The following is an 18,651-nucleotide window of genomic DNA, read 5'->3' on the forward strand; positions in this document are numbered from 1 at the left end:
AGTCATTCCTACCTGTGGCCAACAAACCTTACAACTCCTCTCTCAGTGTCTGAGTAAATAGACTGACCTGGACTTATTTCACCACTGTCTGAAGCTACTTACTTATCAGTTATTTATATGTTCAACTCATCAGAAGCTGATTATTATTAATGTTTCATCTATATCTTCATGCACGCAATACTGATGTAACTACATGGTTTTATGTGCAAAAATTCAACTGTTTAATGTGCAATAATAACAATAATTCAACAGTCCAACAAAGCATTTTTTATTTATTTATACTGCACATTTAAACCAACCTAGAGTTTTATTCATAATACTTGCATCCTAACACTCATCCCCCATCTTCAGCATTATTTTTTGTTTTACACAATTATGTGTACATATTGTTTACATATTTTTAGATCTCTTATTTCTATTTTTTACTTTTTTTTATATAGTAGTATAATGCACTTTTTTTTACATATTGCTACAGACCTACAATTCATATTTCCATTCTGATTTTTCTATAAGCTTACACATACACTTCTGATCTTGAATGGGAGCAACTGTAATGCAAACAATTTCCTCCCAGGGATAAATTAAGTATTTCTGATTCTGATCATGATGCCCTGTTTTAAGAATTAAGACTTAATCACAATACATAATAGGGCGATACTCAATATTTTCTTACACCCCTAGTAAGTATAGTGTTGAATCTTCAGGAATTGTAACACCCCATCCTATTAATAAGTCTAGAAAATATTTTTTAAGATATCCAATAGGTTAGTACTGAATCGAAATCATCATTAGTGGGAATCCTGAGACAAAATCCTGAGAAAAATAAAATTCTAACACATAACAAATGAGTAGAGAATGCACATCTAGGTGCGTCCTGCTGTTTGAACAGCTGAAATGGTGATTCACTGAGCATGTTTCTCATAGCCTCTGCAAACTGAGAGAACAAAACAAAAGATTGTGGTCATCACTGAAGATGAAAAATATACTAAAGCAGACTGGACTTAATACTCATATTTTTTAATCATCCAATATACTTGGTGTACTGTCTAACAACCAAAGTAAGTAGTCACTTCATCATTTTCAAGTTAAAACAGTTTTTACTCCAAACATAGCTTAGACTTTAAAAATAACTTGACAACCTCAAGAACAAGTTCCATTAAATTAAAGGGACCATCCTTCCAAACGCTGAAAAAAAAAAGAATCCCTCTAAAATTAGGTATTTAAGTGTAACACGTTCCCAGAGCTAGTCCCCATAAGCACAACTCCCAGGGCAAGGGAGCGCAGGGTGGGGGAGCAGGGCTGTGCAAAACTTCCTGCACAAACTATTCATTACAGCCTACCTGTCGTGTTTTAACATGTTCTAACACACCTTCCCACCTCACCCTCCAGGTACACTTTCCACAGAAACCCCCGACAATACCCTCAAACCTCTGTTTCTGCAGACACACAGACATGTTACAGCTGACCAGCTACAGTGATCACATTCACTCAGCTCATTTGTAACACCGCAACCATCCCAATATTTCTTTGATGTACAAACACTGTCAGCATACTTGCCAACCTTGACACATCAAAAACGGGGAGGATTTTGAAACCATAGCAGGGGGTCTGAGGGTCCTCCCCCAGAAAGAGTGGAGTTTCACAGACTTATTTTCATTCTTTAAAAGTCACCAGAATGTAGGAAACCAAAACACTTTTTGGCAATCAGACGCCTGCAGATGACCTTTAAGTTTGGCCTATTAGCTGGAAAATATAACAGAACCATAGCATTTAGCCTTACGCAGTCAGATCTCAAATCTGATTACAACAACACAGGAAATAAGTACTTAACACATTTCTTTTCAGGTTTCTTTCTCTTAGTACTCCGCATTTCTCTCTCTGTCTTTCACTCACTGAGGAGGATGAGGCACAATCATGGAAGTATTAAGGAAAATACAACTGGTGTGAGCTCTCTTCAGTGATACATGCAGTTGTATTGTTGTCCAGGTGGAAACAGTACACGCTGTGCAGTGCCAGAAACTGGTTGTGGCAATGAAAATGGAAAAAAAAAGGTATGAAAATTTGTCAAAAATTCGGGAGAAAGATAGGAGAACCAGGAGGAAACCAGGAAAGGGTGATGAAAAATGAGTATCCCAGGAAAATACAGATTTGGCAAGAGTGATTTTTAGGCACATATATATTAAGTTGTCATTACGCCTAGACCTGCAACTATTAATTGAGTAATTGATTATTAAATTTATAACCAACTAGTTTGATTAAGGCTGAACAAATTTGAAAAAATATCCAATTGCAAGTATTTGGTCTGATTTCAATTGCAATATGGTTTGTGGTGCATCATTATTCTAATTTTGATTGATAAACATGTCAAAATTACTATGGTGTGGTTTCTATGCCTCACAACATTCATTCATTTAGAAGTTTTTTGACGCACACTTTGCCTTTAACAAATATGGCACCTCCTGCAATTTGAAAATTGTAGAGAGCCATATTGTGATTTCACTAAAGTTTTGATTAATTGCACAGCCCTAATTTTGATAATCAATTAATTGTTTTGAGTATTTTTTTAAAGCAAAATTAATGAATGTGAATATTTTCTGGTTTCTATACTCCTCTCTGACAGTAAACTGAATATCTTTGAGTTGTGGAAAAAACAAGACATTTGAGAATTCAGGAAACATTGATCAACATTTTTCACCATAGGCAAACAACTACAAATTGATTAATCAAGAAAATAATCGACCGATTAACCAACCATGAAAATAATTATTAGTTGCAGCCTTAGTCCTCCCACAGCTACTCCTAACAATAATGTTAGCACATCAGAGTCAGACTACACCACAGGAGCTAAAGTCTGCACGTTGCCTCAGTAATATAGACCAGTTTGATTTTACTTCAAAAAACAAAAACACTGAACAGTAATGTCAGAAAGTTAATCTATTATAAACTGATGAACTCCACTGCTGACAGGGAGGAAGTCTTGGATATTCTCTTTCTCTCTCTGACAGCTCACACCAGCACACCACAGCTGCACAGACAGTTGTTCATCTGTCCTCAGGGGACAACTTTGTTCCAATATTTACCCCATTAGCAAAAACACTTAACCACATTCAGACCATGTCCAAATTGATGTGGATACATTTAAAAGCAAATCTTTGTCTCTGAGATTTGGCTTCCATCCACTCCGGCTCTGTATCTTAAAGCCCCGAAAACAGTTATTCAAAAACCCTCTCCCAGATAAATGTTTAGTTGTAGATAACTACAAATCCGTTTTGGCCTCCAAAATGAGCAGACTGACTCAGCACCTGGCCTCAACAAAAACTCAACATAAGAAGCTTTACAAAAGGTAGATTTAGTGCTGGTCTAATGTATTTGCTCACATGATATTATCCAGGTGCTCATGTTTGCTCAAGCATGTGTGTTCTATCCATTGCACTTTGTTTAAAACTCAAGGGCAACAGTATACTGTGGACACAGAATATATATCAACATATATGGCAAATATACAGCAGATAGCAACCAACAGCACAAAGGGCTTTACTTTTTACAGCAGGACTAATACCAGCAGCTTTACAACATGTTCCTATGTACTTGGCCTTCAAATGTGCTTCCTCTGTCACTTTGATGCAGCGGTTTCTGGTTCTGCAATTTGGATTTGGCCATATTGCAAATGTATTGCAATTGCAATTAATGGTGCAGCTCTGTACTACAGCAAAAGATTTGGTAAGTATGCATCTAATAGAAAAGTCATGTATAATTCCATTATTCCCTGCATGTCACAATGGTTGCATGTATGTTTACATGGTTATCTTAGCTAGTGACATGTTTTAGATTTTAATTGATGAGATAGAAAGATCCATTGTGTTTGTGTCCAGATTTCAGGACATGACTAGTATTTAAAGGTCCAGTGTGTGAAATTTAGAGGGACTTCATATCAGAATGGCTGAAATGAAATGTAATATTAATAAGTAAGTTTATATTTATCATCTAAAATTAAGAATGTTGTTGCACCTCCACTGGGTCTTTTCCACCGGTGCTTTTGGCTGTGCCAAGCCAAACCGTACCGTGCCGTATTGCATTTCCATAATCACTTTCAGTGTGACAAGCTGCGCTGAGCTGCACCCAAAATAGACCTATTCTGGAGTGGGGTCACAGCAAGCCCAACCCCCCTCCAAGCGAGTGGCCATGACGTCTCGTTGGCCGTGGCCAACCCATGATGTGCCTCCTTTCTCCCCCTCAAACAAGCGAGTGTCGTGATACTCAGCTTGTGTGTGCAGGAAAGCAGAGAGAAAGAAGTTTCTTAAAGCCTTAGTTACTGTAGATGAAACCCTCGAATGCAAACATTCCCTGTTTGTGCTGCTTCAAAATAAAAGCATTTAAATAACGAAACAACACAGGACCTTTATTGTGAAGAAGTTAAGGAAAGAGTGTGTTTATCAGAGATGTATGTGAACAGTTTATCCAACGCTCGACTCAAGCCTCCTCGAGCTCATCTTCAAGTAAAAGACACCTTCAAGCAAGTAGCTATGTTGTAATGGAAATGCAAACCCCTGCTATGCTGGGTTGATGGACTGAGTCAAACTGAGTCAAACTGAGTCAAGCCAGGCCAGCTTTGTTTATGGAGGGACACATATTTCTGCAGTAGCCCAGAACAGACAAACCTAAATCTGGCTCGAGATGTGGCCTTTCGCATTTTTTTTGCTAGTCTCATAATGGCATCAATAGGATCTCCTACACACTTAGGGTGAGACAGATCACTGTTTGAAGATTTTCTCCATATCCCACCATCTTAGCCTAACATCTAAAAATGGGTGCATCCATCAACACCCATTCAAAGAAAGCCTCAGCAACAAACATTGGACAGACACCTGTTTGTTGAAATTGGAAAGGACATGATTTTCTGCTCAATATAATGAGGTTAGAACATGGTGCAAATGCTGTGTCCAAGACAAGGTAAAGTGCTAAGATTACATTCACTTTAATATTGTCTCTTTTTAGTCACACAATGTCAGTGGTTTGTGTTACGGGCAGGCTTCAGTCCACATATATATGAGGATGTTTACGAGCCATAAAATCTTAATAGTGTTACCAGAGAATTCAAGTAGTTCCACTTACCAGTGGGCAGGGTTTTAATAGCCTTGCCCTCGTCCACAAACACCATCTCCTGTGAAAACCACCCAAGGGCTTTCCTCTTAATTATCAAGTGTTATCTCAGACATCAGTGATACGCTCAGGACAGAAGTGGGCTTCGGCCTACAGCTCAGCAGTAATTGGGTCTCCACTCGAGAGCAGAACAGAACAAGTCAGTTATCATGCAGATGACTGTCACAAAAGGAAATCAGCTTTTTATAGCCACCTCATTCTCAACGTGCCACTTCAGAGACTCACTCATTTAAATTCTACCAGGAAACCAATTATGCGAATGAAAAAAACATGCTGATTCATTATACATTACTCAAGAAATGCATAGTCAAACAGAGTCTGCCATTACATTAAGCAGACTGACGATGATCTAAATGAGTGTTCATTGTTATATTAGGTAGACCTATCAATCCAGGACAAATTTTCCTCAACATGAGTTCACAGGCCTGCTCTGATAGCCGAGTCTTCCTGCAACAACACTGGCCGATTTAAATGTGTTTGTTTTTCCCTGCTCAGGTTGGCGTTCTATGGACGGTCATGTCAGTCTGTCATGAGCCGACTCTGGTCAAGAGCAAAATATCTCAATAACTATTGGCCAGATGGTCATAAACTTAGCAGTCTGGTGACCTATCTCAGTGCTATCATAGACACATGGTCCATATCAACTATGGTTAAAACTAATGGACAGACTGGCATGAAATTCACTGATCAGTCGTATTCCACAGCAAAGAAAGTCAAGGGCAATGAACACAGAGTTTTTGCTTTTCTTTAATATTATGCAGGGTTCAATGTTAATGGGGTTTTTTTATTTGTTTTTTTCACTTGCCCGAAATAAGTTTTACATCTTCTCCAAAAGTACTCCCAGTCACACTGAAAACCACCTAGTCCTGGTCTTTGGACAGTAGATCAGTGCATCCCTAATTGTTATATGAATTGGCAGTTACCAAATAACAAAGACTAAAGTTAATTGGCATGTTTAATCTAGGGCTGCAATATCTATAAAATATCAGAAAATAGTGAAAAATGTCTGTCCCAGTTTTTTGAAGTCCAAATGTCTCATTTTGTCAGTTTTAAATCTAAAGATAAAAAGTTTAATATGATACTAAATGAAGGAAATGCTGGAAATCTCCTGATTTGAGAGACTGAAAACATCATTTTTCTGCTATTTTGTTGAGTAAAATCCAGAGCCCTTCAAATTTGGAACATAAAGAGAAGGCCCTGGCAGTATTATGGTATAAACAGGGTATTTAGAATCCCAAAGATATGATTTTCAACATCATTATAGTGAATAAAGTTATCTGAAACACAGACATTGCAGGTGGTTTTTATTGATGGAAAATAAAAATATAAAATGAAATTAATTCATTACAATAGGGAACTTAGCCAAAAGAATAATTATTTAGAGGCAGGAAAGAAATAATAGCCTTAAAATGTCTGCTCTATAGTGAGTCTCCTTGCTGATTAATTAAATATAAGTAGATAGGCAATCATGAAAATATTGCCACATATAACTTTATTTTGACTTCTTCTGTGTGTGTGTGTGTGTTTGTGTGTGTGTACATATACATATGTGTTGGTATCCATGGCAACACGTGTCATCAGGTCTTTTAGCAAGAATCTATGGACTAAGGCTGCTTATTTCCTGTGTATTCATTATTCTATGGGTTGTAAGTATTTAAACCCATTAAGAGCTGTCTAACAAGGCTAACTGCATATTAGACACAAAGCACTACAAGCTAGGCAAGAGATCATATATGCTATGATGACGTCTATCACCAGCTTTAATGATTTGTTTTTTTTACACAAATACCATAATATATAGTTATCCCTGGTGAAATGTCAGGAAGGTATGGAGGTATGAAAAAAATACCAGATGTGGGAACACCTTTTCCAGGCATTTAGACCAAAAACAGCACCACATTAAAATAAAAAGAAATGCAATATAATCTGGAATACAAATTTTAATAACAATCATCAAAACACTTTACAGTCTGAGAGGTTTTCACTGTGATAAAATGTATTCTGTCTCCACATCACAATGTAAACTGTAGAATGATGCTGTTCACATTAGAAGTAATCCACCAGGACTACCACCTGATTATGACTGAGGGACTGACTCTAACCAGAGGTGATGAGAAATTGATTCACATCTGCTTTCAGAAGCTTTTGGTTCATGGTGACATTTGCATGTCAAAAGGGTTAAAGAGAAAATCAGAAAAATGCAAATTCCAAATCCAAGAAAACAAACCAGTGGATGATACAGTCAGCATACTGTACACTGCTTCCCAACTGTATTATTTGTATACCATTCATTCAGGAGTTGTATATGACATAGGTCAACTGAAAGCATGTTCAACCAACAATGAACCCATTCATCACACAGCTGTCAAGTTGATGTCTGGTTTCACTGTTAGTCTGCTGTGGTTCCATGCACTACTACAGAATAACAATTACATCACATCACAGCCACACAACCATCACAGTTTCTATTTCACTTCTTCCTTTACATACATATACACAACAATCCATGCTCTCTGTTTTTCTCACGCACTGTGCGACTCCAAGTTTCTCTTCCTCTTCCCCTGCGAAGTTACAGGACTTTCAAGTCTCAATATCAACAAATTCAGTTTCCATCCCTAATAGAGACACCAGCTCACCAAAGCCTGGCAGCATCCGACCTGAATTCAACCCTGGCTGCAAAGGCTAAAAACAAACAATCCCGACCAACACTCGGCTCAATTTGGACTGCAGCATGAACAGAATCTTCCTTGGAAAGGATAAGAAATTGCCACAAAAGGAATGGCTTGCATTTATAAAGAGACATTCTGGTCTTCCAATCCCTCAAAGCACTTTACATTACAGGTCAACATTCACCCAGTCATCCACAGACTCACATATGAATGGTGCAGCTATCAGGAGTAATTTGGGGCTCAGCATCTTCCCGAGGACACTTTGACATGCAGACTGCAGGAAAGTAATCAAACCACGGATCTTCCTGTTAGTGGATGACCCGCTCTCCCTCTGAGTCACAGCAGCCCCGACCATGCAGACATCTTTGTGCTACCGTGTTTACAAGAATTCTCATTCAAATTAGGTAACGGCTGATCAAAAGTTAGAAAAACAACACAAAAAATATGACCCACCATTAGGTAAGGATGTTCCAGGTGACTTATTTCCCTGATGACTAAATGCAAATTTTAATTTAGACTTGTCAACTAGTCTAACAGTAGGAAAACACTCAGAAAGCATTTAAAATTTATCAATGGCTAATGTTAAACACTGTCCAAAAATACTGTGTATTAAGAGCCATTTGAAGCTGTTCATCACGTTCTGCAATCACCAAATCATATTTTAAATGCTGCTGAAATGTGTGAAACTTTGCTCCATGCAGTATGAACTTTGCACATCAACCTACAAAACATGACAACAACTCACCAAATGCTTCAACTTATCAGAACCAAAATGATCACAGTGTCTGTGAGTTACACATTTTTTTACCCGGAGCTGACAGCCTGACACACAGTGTGGCTAACTGACAAACTGCACTGGTTTTACAAGTTGTCATCTGTCCCACTGTGCTGATAACAACAAAAAGGGGGTTGGTTGGACCATTGGGGCATTTGCATTGAGTGAGATTGGCTGCTAAAATATTGATAAATGTTTAACCCACTAATATTTCTGGTGCCATCTAGTAAGGGTGGCGACCTTTAATTGTATAGTTGCTTAATTGCACACATCCCCACCACTAGGCCTGCACAATATGAGGATAATCTGCGATGTGCAATAACACTGTTACAAAATTGTGATGATGATATGACTTGCAATAAATTTAAGCTCTCCTGAATCCAAACTAATTCCACAGCAGAGGTGCTGTCCTTTTTCATTACAGGTCTTTGTCAGGCACATCTTCCTTGCTCTTGTCTCCTTCCTGAACTGCTGTGTGAGCTTACCACGTAGTCACCACCAAATTACCACTAACTAATCAGAGGGTGGCTGACAGCTCACTGGGACTTCTTCTGATTGGTGTGAATGCATGGCCCATGTATCGAGGGCTCCATCTGATAGGTCAAATGTTCCTATGTTGAGTGTGAATGCTGCATGTAACTAAAAGGATTTTTCTAATTCATGGTGTTTCACACAGTCTTCTGTGACGTGTTTATTGATGAAAAGCACTTACAAACCTATGACGTCATTAATTAATGTGATTTAATTGGAATATTGACCAGGTCTGAACAATATGCAAATAAAATTGTACTGCCATTGTTTTCTGATATGAGTCACAATTTTAAAGAGAATGGCAATTTTTGCCTGTTATTTTCAATGAAAAAAAATAATGATGAAGACCCATGTTCACATAAGTCTGAATATGATTTGTAGGCTGGGACATCTCTGTCTGTCAATTATCAAATTAATCACCAGCTATTTTGACAATTGATTAATTTGTTTTGAGTCTTTTTTTAATAAAAAATGTCCACATTCTCTGATGTCAGCTTCTCAAATGTGAATATTTTCTGGTTTCTGACCAGTTATGACAGTTAACTGAATACATTTGTATTTTGGGCAAAAGACGTTTGAGGATATCAGATTGGGCTTTGGACAACAGTGATCAACATTTTTCAACATATTTTTGACATATTAAGGAACAAACCACTTACTGATCAATAATCAATTAATCAAAAAAAAAAAATCGACAGATTAATTGATAATGAAAATAATTGTTAGGTACAGCCCTTCTCTATAGCAAAACAACTCTAACAAAAATTATTTGGTTATAAAATTTGGTCATATTACGATTTAAATAATGTTATGATTAATTGTCCAACCCTAATATTCATTATAGGAGAAGAAAATGATTTTTCTTGCATCAATAATGTAAACTGCAACTTTTCCAAGCCTTTTTCAACAAGTCACTTTCAGTTATTTCACAATAGATCACTATATAATCCACACTTTCACAACATCCATAGTTGGCTCTATGCATTGGTTGGATAGTGCACCGATAAGAAAACACACTGTGGTAAACCGCAGACTGACAATCAAACAAGGTCGAGCTCCATCCTTACAGTCTCAAACAATACGTAGGAAACCTTTAGTGCTGAAGATCAGCATTGCTGCTGCTGCTGCTGCTGGCTGCGTAGAGCAGGTAGCTGAGCTCTGACTGTGGCAGGCAGCCAGTTACCAAAACATCAAACCTGGAGCCCGGCAGCTGTGACACAGCTCCCCATCTACCAAAACACTAACTCGGATTAATGAAAATATGGTGCTCCACAATAAATGACACAGTTATGCATACTGAAAGTACATGCGAATCAGTGTCATCTTACAAAAGTGTCATTAGACTAAGAAGAAGAAGATGTGAAAAGTAACATGACACAATGATGGCAAAACTTTATTTCTACAGCAGCAGCTCGTCGTGGATTCCAGCTAGCATGCTAACAGCTAGCTAGCTCTGTAAAGCAACAGTCTGACCAGACTGAGGCTAATGTTAGCATGGCTAACGCCAGCTTTCAGTGAGATACTCTTAACCTGCTTTGACCCGAACCTTCTTCTCTTCGTGTTCCATTACCTTTATAGCGCTGGCATGTCCGTATGTTTGCCAACCAGTAAGAAAGGCTCCCAGTACAAACCCCAGCCTCCGTAAGCACTGGGATAACAGGGAGCTGGCATAACGTCCAGCTAGCTGCTGACGCTCCGACAGCTCCTCACAGAAGTCCGCAGAGAAAACGGGCTTCAACTCCCAGACACTGTCACTAAATCTAAAACCCGTCAGTGGTTTCACACTTACCAGCTTTCGTTCTCAGCAAACAGCGATCCAACAAGAAAACGGGAGGATAACAAGCTTCAGGGTTTAGAGTTAAAAGTGAACTTCTGCACAGAGCTGCTCAGTCCGCCATCTTGGATCTGGTGGAACCCTGGACTCAACCAAACCTGGCATACCGGGGGAGGGTTTAAAATTTAACCCCCCAAATTATTTATCTAATGTTTGTTTTCACAGACCAGAGTCCAAACACAGACACGGTTTTCTCTGCTACCCCAGAGATACTGAAGGAATATAAGTGGTAGTGTTGACATATTTCTTTTCTTACCTCATATTACTGATGGATAACCCCTGAAGCCACAGTGAAGTCTCTTCAAACCTCGCGTGTGTATTTTAAAGTCTTTTACAGATGTGCAGTGCAAAAAAAGTTACATATCATTGAATGATCTGTGAGCACAAAAAATGATTTGACATGAACAGTTGTAGACTATTTATCAGTCTTACATCAATTTATTAAAACACATTGGTAGCTGTGAACTATGTATATTAGAGCAACTAAAATGATCGATACATAGCTGATTTTTTTTTATAAGAAACGAACATATTTCACTAAATCTAAATTAAATTTAAATTACCTTTAAAAAGCGTATTGTGTAAATGTTTGTGCTAGCGTAACAGTTCATCACTGAACAGATTTTTTGTGTTTTATGTTTTTAATATATGTTTTGAACAATATTAGATACTGACAGAACGTTTGATTATTATATATTATGTCATATCATATAGTATATCATGATCATTACATTATACCATTATCATACATTTATTATGATAAAACATGCGGATTTTAAATGTTTATATAAGTGTAAAAAGAACTGAAAAAATAGAAATGTTGAGAAAATGCAGAACTTCAGGGCAACTGACTGAAATGGATTTTTGAGTTGTGAGCCCAGCTCAGACTCTAAAGGTTTGAAAAAGTTTTACCAACTACTATTCTTTTGTTGAGGTAATTTACTTTTCTCTTATAGATAAACTTGAATTTTTGAGTTTTAGAAGCCCATCAAAATGTATATCAAAAATTATTGAGTAAACTCATGGAAATGAAAGTGAATAATCCTTAATATTTGGATATTTTCACTTAAAACCATTTAATTTTCAGGCAGACTGTTTTTGAAATACACTGAAATATTCAAGTTTATCTAAAGAAGAAAAGTAAATTATCTCAAAACTGAAAAATCTGTTGCAGTAAGTTGCCTTGATTTTTTTTTTTCAGTGTATTATCTTTACATAATCTTATTGTGTTTTTCTGTAAATATGTCTATCTTGCACCATTTCATTAAAGATTGATTAAAGACTCTTTTTGGCTCATCATCTGATCAGTGTATTTGAGAAAATATACTTTCAACTCAAGTCAAATCTATAATGTAAAACTAGTTACCTAGTTGCCTTATTTTCTATTAAAAAAAAAAGAGGCTTTTGCTTTGAATGCATATGTCTAACATCTAACGGAATTGAATCATATACCCCCCCCCCCCCAAAAAAAAAAAAACAAAACTTCAGTAACATTGCTAGATACCACAGCAGTAATGAGACTGCTTTGAGGTGTGCTTTTACTTGAAGTACTGTGAGTTCATGTGTTTGATTAGTGTGAACAGTGTGTACCGTGTGACCAGGTCCACTTGAAAAGATGATCTCGAGTATGGTTCACCTCAGGTCTGAAGACTAACTGTACCTAAACAAAGAAGTGGACTGCTGTTGGGATCTTGTGATTGGCTGGCTTTTCTACACCACAGCAACAACATAAAAAATGTTGTGTGGATGATGATGCAATTGTACTCGGGTGCAGAACAGCATTATTAATGTAAAAGCTGATTGGTGGAGGACTGAGGAATTGTACTCAGGCATGGTGTGAAGCAACCGTATCTAATGTGGAAACACCTTTATTTTTTCAGTGATACCATTCCCCCAATATTCTCACTTCTTTTATTAAATTTAATATTATAATCTTCCTTATTAGGGAAAATATCAATTGAATTAAACAGCACTCTCAATCAAAAGAACAATCCTCTGGAATTCTCTGTTAACCTGTCAGTTTAAAGCAGTTTCAAGATTTTAAAGCATCTTCAACATCAGACGAAACCTGAAACTTTTAGACAAGCTGATATCTGTATATTTGAGTTCCCAACATTTTGTGTTTTTGTTTTGTTTTGCTTGTCCATTTGTGTGTCTGCCTGTGTGGTTGGTCCTGTTCTCGATTACTATATGAACTGATTTAAAGATCTTACGCTGAAACTAACCTAAACTTAACTCAGCTCAAGCGACATCCTCTGTGCAGCAAACCCAGGGACTGATGTTGTCTGGCTTTGTTTCTTCTGAGTCTGCAGAGCTCCCTGTCCACCTGGCTGGGGGGTGGGGGGTGGGGGGGGGTGGGTAAGGGTGGGACTGGAGAAGGGTTTGGGGTGCAGCAGCAGAGGCGTGGGGGCAACGTCCTCTGGTGTCACGCTGGTGTTGTGTAGGGGAGAGCTGGTGGGTCAGGAGAATTCTGAACTTTGAGTTTGAGGGCGGGAGGCCAGTAGACAGGGAGGAGCTGATTACAGGGGGGGGTGGATGAATGGACAGACAGCAGGAAGACAAACTTTGACTAATGTGGAGGTTGCAGGTGTCAGTCTTCATACCAGACAGTTCAGAGGGGGAGATTATGGAAAATCTCAGTCAGTCAGAGGCGGAGTGACAGGCTGGGCTGGAAGGGGACAGATTTTAACTTGTTAGAATCACAAGAAGAAGAAGAAGTGACTTTTATCAGCTGTGAAAGTCAGAGAGACTGTTCATCAGTCTGACAAGTCTGTTCACATGTATGAATAGTTCTGCTACAATAACAGACCACATACACATATACCTGCACATCTACACAAGGGGGTTTTGATTTTTACTCTTCAATTATGCTGTAAAATATATTTTAAAAGATCAAACTCTTGGCTATTAAACCTTGTAACGGGCCAACCTCCTGGTGATTAAATCTTTTATTAAATGTAGACGTCAGCTCCATCAGATGGAAAACCTGACAGAGTTGACGTCTTACAGACTCGACAAAATGTTCCTGTTTTTCATTTCACAGCAGAGTAATAATGAGCCGCTATTTTATTTTTTAAAGTGTCTCAGAGTTCTCTTAATGCTAATGAAAATACATATTTTAAAAAAATAATTCTTATTTAACTTTGATTTAGAAGAGCTACAGAGTCGACATGTTATGGTTCAGACACATCTGATAGAATGTGTCAAAAATAGGAAGTTTACTAATGCTTCTGAGGGAGTCCACAGAAATCTGGGACAACTTTAGAGGGCCTTCATTTTCCTAAAAAATATATATTTAAAAAATGATTATACTAGCACATCTTTACCCCTATGTTATCAGTAGGTAGTTTTAGATTTTGAAGGGTTTTAACACATTGTTAAATTGTTTGAAGTTGTGAATTCTTGCCTGGGACAAGGATGTTTTCTGGCACAGAGCAAGTTTAGAATTTAAAAATTAAATCAAATAAAAACAGACCGAAACTTTTCATAAATTACATGTATTTCATATATAAAAAATCCTTAAAGAATAAAATTTCATCCAGTACAAAATTTATAGACAAGGTTCTCTCTCTAACAAAAACAACTAAACTGTACCAAACTGAAATCATAACCTTTGTTTGTTGTGTCTGACTGTTGTGTTATTGTAGACAAAACAGATGTGTGTGTTTTACACACTGATCCTCATGAACACTGTGGTCCATTAAATCTGTCTGGACCTTTTTAATTTAAGATAAACTCCAAACACAGCTTCTTCTGGCTAATCGGAACACTTTGTCCTCTCAAAGGGACTATTTATAGAACATATATCATTATCACAGTACAGCAGCATTATTGTGCATGAATCATGACAGCCGGACACAAATACCAGCCAAGAACATGCAGACTCCTCACAGAGAGGATCATGGTTGTGTTCTTCCTGTCTGGGTGACTGTTTCAGTTTGATGTGGTTGCTGTTGATTCCACGATGCTGAATTTCTACAGCTGCATCAAATCTGCGAGGAGCTGTCAAAGAAACAAAGGAAGTCAGATGAAGATGAGCAGGCCTGTGAGAGACAGGATGTGCAGAGGCCTCTGGCTTTGTTCACGCATCACATTTTTAGTGCACTTGTGCAAACCAACTATTTGATTTGTAAAATACTAATAATGCTCACTGGTGGAAGCAGCAGGACCACAGGAATGTTCTGACTGATTTTATCTCTTGATGTGACAAAAACGTAACAAAGATGCAGTCATATGTGATGAAAGTGTGGAAATAGTTACATCACACAAATATCTGGGTACTGATTTTGATAATCACACAAAATTTCATGTGAACACCGAGGCTGTTGTGAAGCTGGGGAAATAGAGAATTCTGCCTTTCTGCAAACTAAATTCTTTTTCTGTCAGTCCACTCATCCTTTGTTGTTTTTATCAATCTTTTATTGGGAGTCTCCTGAGTTTTTCTTTTATCTGTTGGTTTCACAGCCTCTCTGTAAGAAAGAAACAACCTGAATTGCATTATTATTGTTATAAAGCTGTTGTTAGATCAGCAGAGTCCTATTCTTTTTGCAACCACCAAATTCTCCAGAAAGCTGCAAGTATTTGGGATTTTTCTGAACATGTTCTTGCAGGTGAAGATTCTCTGTTGCTATCAGAGCATCAATGTTTTAACTGCTTGTAGAGCAAACTGTTTTTCTAAATGCTTCATTCCTTCTGCAACCCGACTACTAAAAGTTCTGTAGTAACCACTGTTATGGTTGGTAAAAACTTCATCTTTTTCTTGTGTTTAGCAAGTTTGTGTATCAGTATGACATATAGATTCCCTTATATAATGATTTGTTTCTTTGTTTACTACTCTTTTTTTATTCAAAACTTCTTCAACAACAATGAAATTTTTTTTTTTACCAGATATGGGAAGTAACTAAGTATAAATACTTTGTTACTGTACGTAAGTAGATTTTTCAGGTATCTTTACTTGAGTATTTATTTTTCTGACAACTTTATTCCCTACACTTGAACACAAATATCTGTGCTTTCTACTCCTGATATTTTCAAAGCAGGCTTGTTATTTTAATTTTGATGTATATGAAAGGAATTATTGATTATTTTGCAGTGCACATCACTTTCCCAACCTCAAGACTGATTTCAACCTAAACGGATGGAACAATAACAGAGACAAGATGATTTCTTGCTGTGTCCATACAAGCAAGACAGACCTGACAAGAATAAAATGACATTACAGGATGAAAACAACATAATGACCATAAGGAGATGTATTGATGTGAAAATGACGTAAAAGGTATAACAAGATGAAAACAAAGTAAAAGAGGGAACAGTGGTTTCCAAACTTTTTCTAACACGCCTCCCTTTCAGAAACCTAAAAAAGTTTGCACCCCAACACCGTACACTTTTTTTTTTTTTTTTATCAGTTATTAACAGTAACTGGGGATAGAACTAATAAAAGGGATTCAAACATTTAATTTTAGTGAAATAATTAATAATTTAGAGACCAAACTCGTATATGTTTATTTCCCCTACATAGATCATATTCACGTTTCATTCTTTATGTCCCCCCTGCAGTGGTTCTGTGTCCCCCTAGGGGGGCCCTTCCCCAAGTTTGGGAACCACTGAGGTAACAAGACAAAAAAAACACGTAAAAGATGTAACAAGATGAAAACAAAGTAACAATAAATAAGACAAAAAAGATGTAAAAGATGCAACAAGATGAAGATGAAAACAAGGTGACAAGATGAAAATGATGTAAAAGACGTAACAGGATGAAAACAACATCACAACACATTACAGGTTGAAAATGATGGGACATGACAGAATGATACGAAAACAGTGTCGCAAGATGCTACAAGACAAAAATAATATAAAAGATGGAAGAATAAAACACAGCAGTGGAGAAAAAGTGAGCTTCAGTTAGCTTTGCACAGAAACAGTCACACAGAAACTTTATTTTCATACTTTTCAGAGGCTGTACTTTTTCACTTTTACTGCAGTACAGAAGTAGTATCAGTACTTCTACTTGAATACAGAAAGTGTGTGCCACCTCTGTTTTTCTTTAGAATGAATACAAATGTGGGAAACTAAATATCTGATATACTGTAGGTCTGTGTTCCCCAACCCTGGTCCTCAAGGCCCACTGTCCTGCATGTTTTACATGTTTCCCTGCTCAAACACACTGGATTCACATGATCAGCTCATCATCAAGCCTCTGCAGAAGCCTGATAACAACCTGATCATTTGAATCAGGTGTGTTGGAGCAGGGAAACATCTAAAACATGCAGGACAGTGGTCCCTGAGGAGCAGGGTTGAGAAACACTGGTCTAGCCTGATCTGATAAATGATCCTGCTGCTCCCTCTTGTGGCCACTGCTGACAGCACAGCTTTGACCTCTTGGAAAAATGAATGAGTCCCAGTGAAGCCCACATCATCACTCTCAGCCCGTTAAGTGTTTTGAATTATCTTTATTAAGTAAACTCTACACTTTTAGTATTGCTTTTTATCTTTTTTTTTTATTCTTTTCACTCTAAATTAGAACCTTTTGCAATCAGCACATATAGAACTTTTCAATCAAGCTACACTTTTTGAGGAATACAAAAATATCACAGTACATTTTCTACTAAGTCACCTTCACCTGTGAGGTCCAGAGCCAATCAGAGAGCAAGGTTCAGAACCACAGCAGCTGCCTAGACGGAGATGGAACGTCAACATGTCTCAAAGTAACAGCACCATGGTCTATGAGCTAACCACACTGAAGAGAGGGGCCACTCGGACGCACTCGAGTCGGATGTCTGACACGTCCTTCAGGGTCAGAGTTTGGACTCGTGCGCATTACACAGCTCAGTGAAGCCAGGCCACGGCTGGGTCTCATTTCAGGGGCCACTGTGTTTATGAAGGCGTGAGACAGTCTACAGAGGAGACGATGAAAAATCACAGCCTCACAGAGATGAGTGAGTGACACAAAATGAATCCTGGGATACTAAAAACCTTGAGGAGCCTCCAAATTCAAACACAAGTGTGATCTTAGAAGAGGATGGCCGAAAATGAGACGCAGCCGCTGTCTTGGCCCTGTGTGGGACCGTCTTATCCACTGTGTGACATGCCTCCTGTTGAAAACATGCATTTACCAAACCTTTTTAATTCTCAACCATCTTTTCACTTCTAAAACTAAAACATACCGTTGAAAACACTTCAGATAAAGCAGAAATCTCAGCTGTGAATGGCTTGTTCAAGACTGTTTCTGAATGTGGCTGCAGCGGTTTCATTAGCGCCCCTCGTGATCTATTCGAGACAAAACAACAACACCGAACACAAGGGGCGGTAGGCTCCAAACTTCCTGTTTGGTGCATCAGAATGAGGCGAAGAAGACACTGCAGGACTTGGACAAGCTTCACAGAGATCAGACTTACAGTACGTTTGTCAGCAGTGTTTTCAAACCGTATATTTACAGAAAACTTGGCCAAAAAAGACGTAGAAGGATGAGCGCTAACTGGTTTGGCAAATGCACATCTGGTTAATTTCACCACGGCCAATAAAGAGCAGAGCACAGCTGCTTCCCTAAAATTTTCCAATAGGAAGCATCTTTGTCTGAACCAATCAGTGATTAGGGTGCTGAAAATAAAGGCTGGGTACAGAACCTCAATTAGTGCACACTAATTAGTGCGTGTATTAATGTAAATCCTATTGTGGGATTT

General features: G+C 37.9%; 1 long non-coding RNA gene across 1 annotated transcript in view; it reads right to left on the bottom strand.

The window, feature by feature from the left end:
• LOC146315879 (uncharacterized) overlaps nucleotides 1-11,516 on the bottom strand; it is a 33,837-nt gene extending 22,321 nt beyond the window's left edge. Inside the window, exon 1 of the long non-coding RNA XR_014771857.1 lies at nucleotides 10,925-11,516. This is a non-coding gene — a long non-coding RNA (uncharacterized LOC146315879). The remainder of the gene's footprint in view (nucleotides 1-10,924) is intronic.
• Nucleotides 11,517-18,651: the final 7,135 nt, after the last annotated feature.

The sequence above is a fragment of the Lutjanus erythropterus genome, chromosome 14 (genome assembly GCF_056507025.1).
Source record: "Lutjanus erythropterus isolate fLutEry1 chromosome 14, fLutEry1.hap2, whole genome shotgun sequence".
Lineage (NCBI taxonomy): Eukaryota > Metazoa > Chordata > Actinopteri > Lutjaniformes > Lutjanidae > Lutjanus > Lutjanus erythropterus.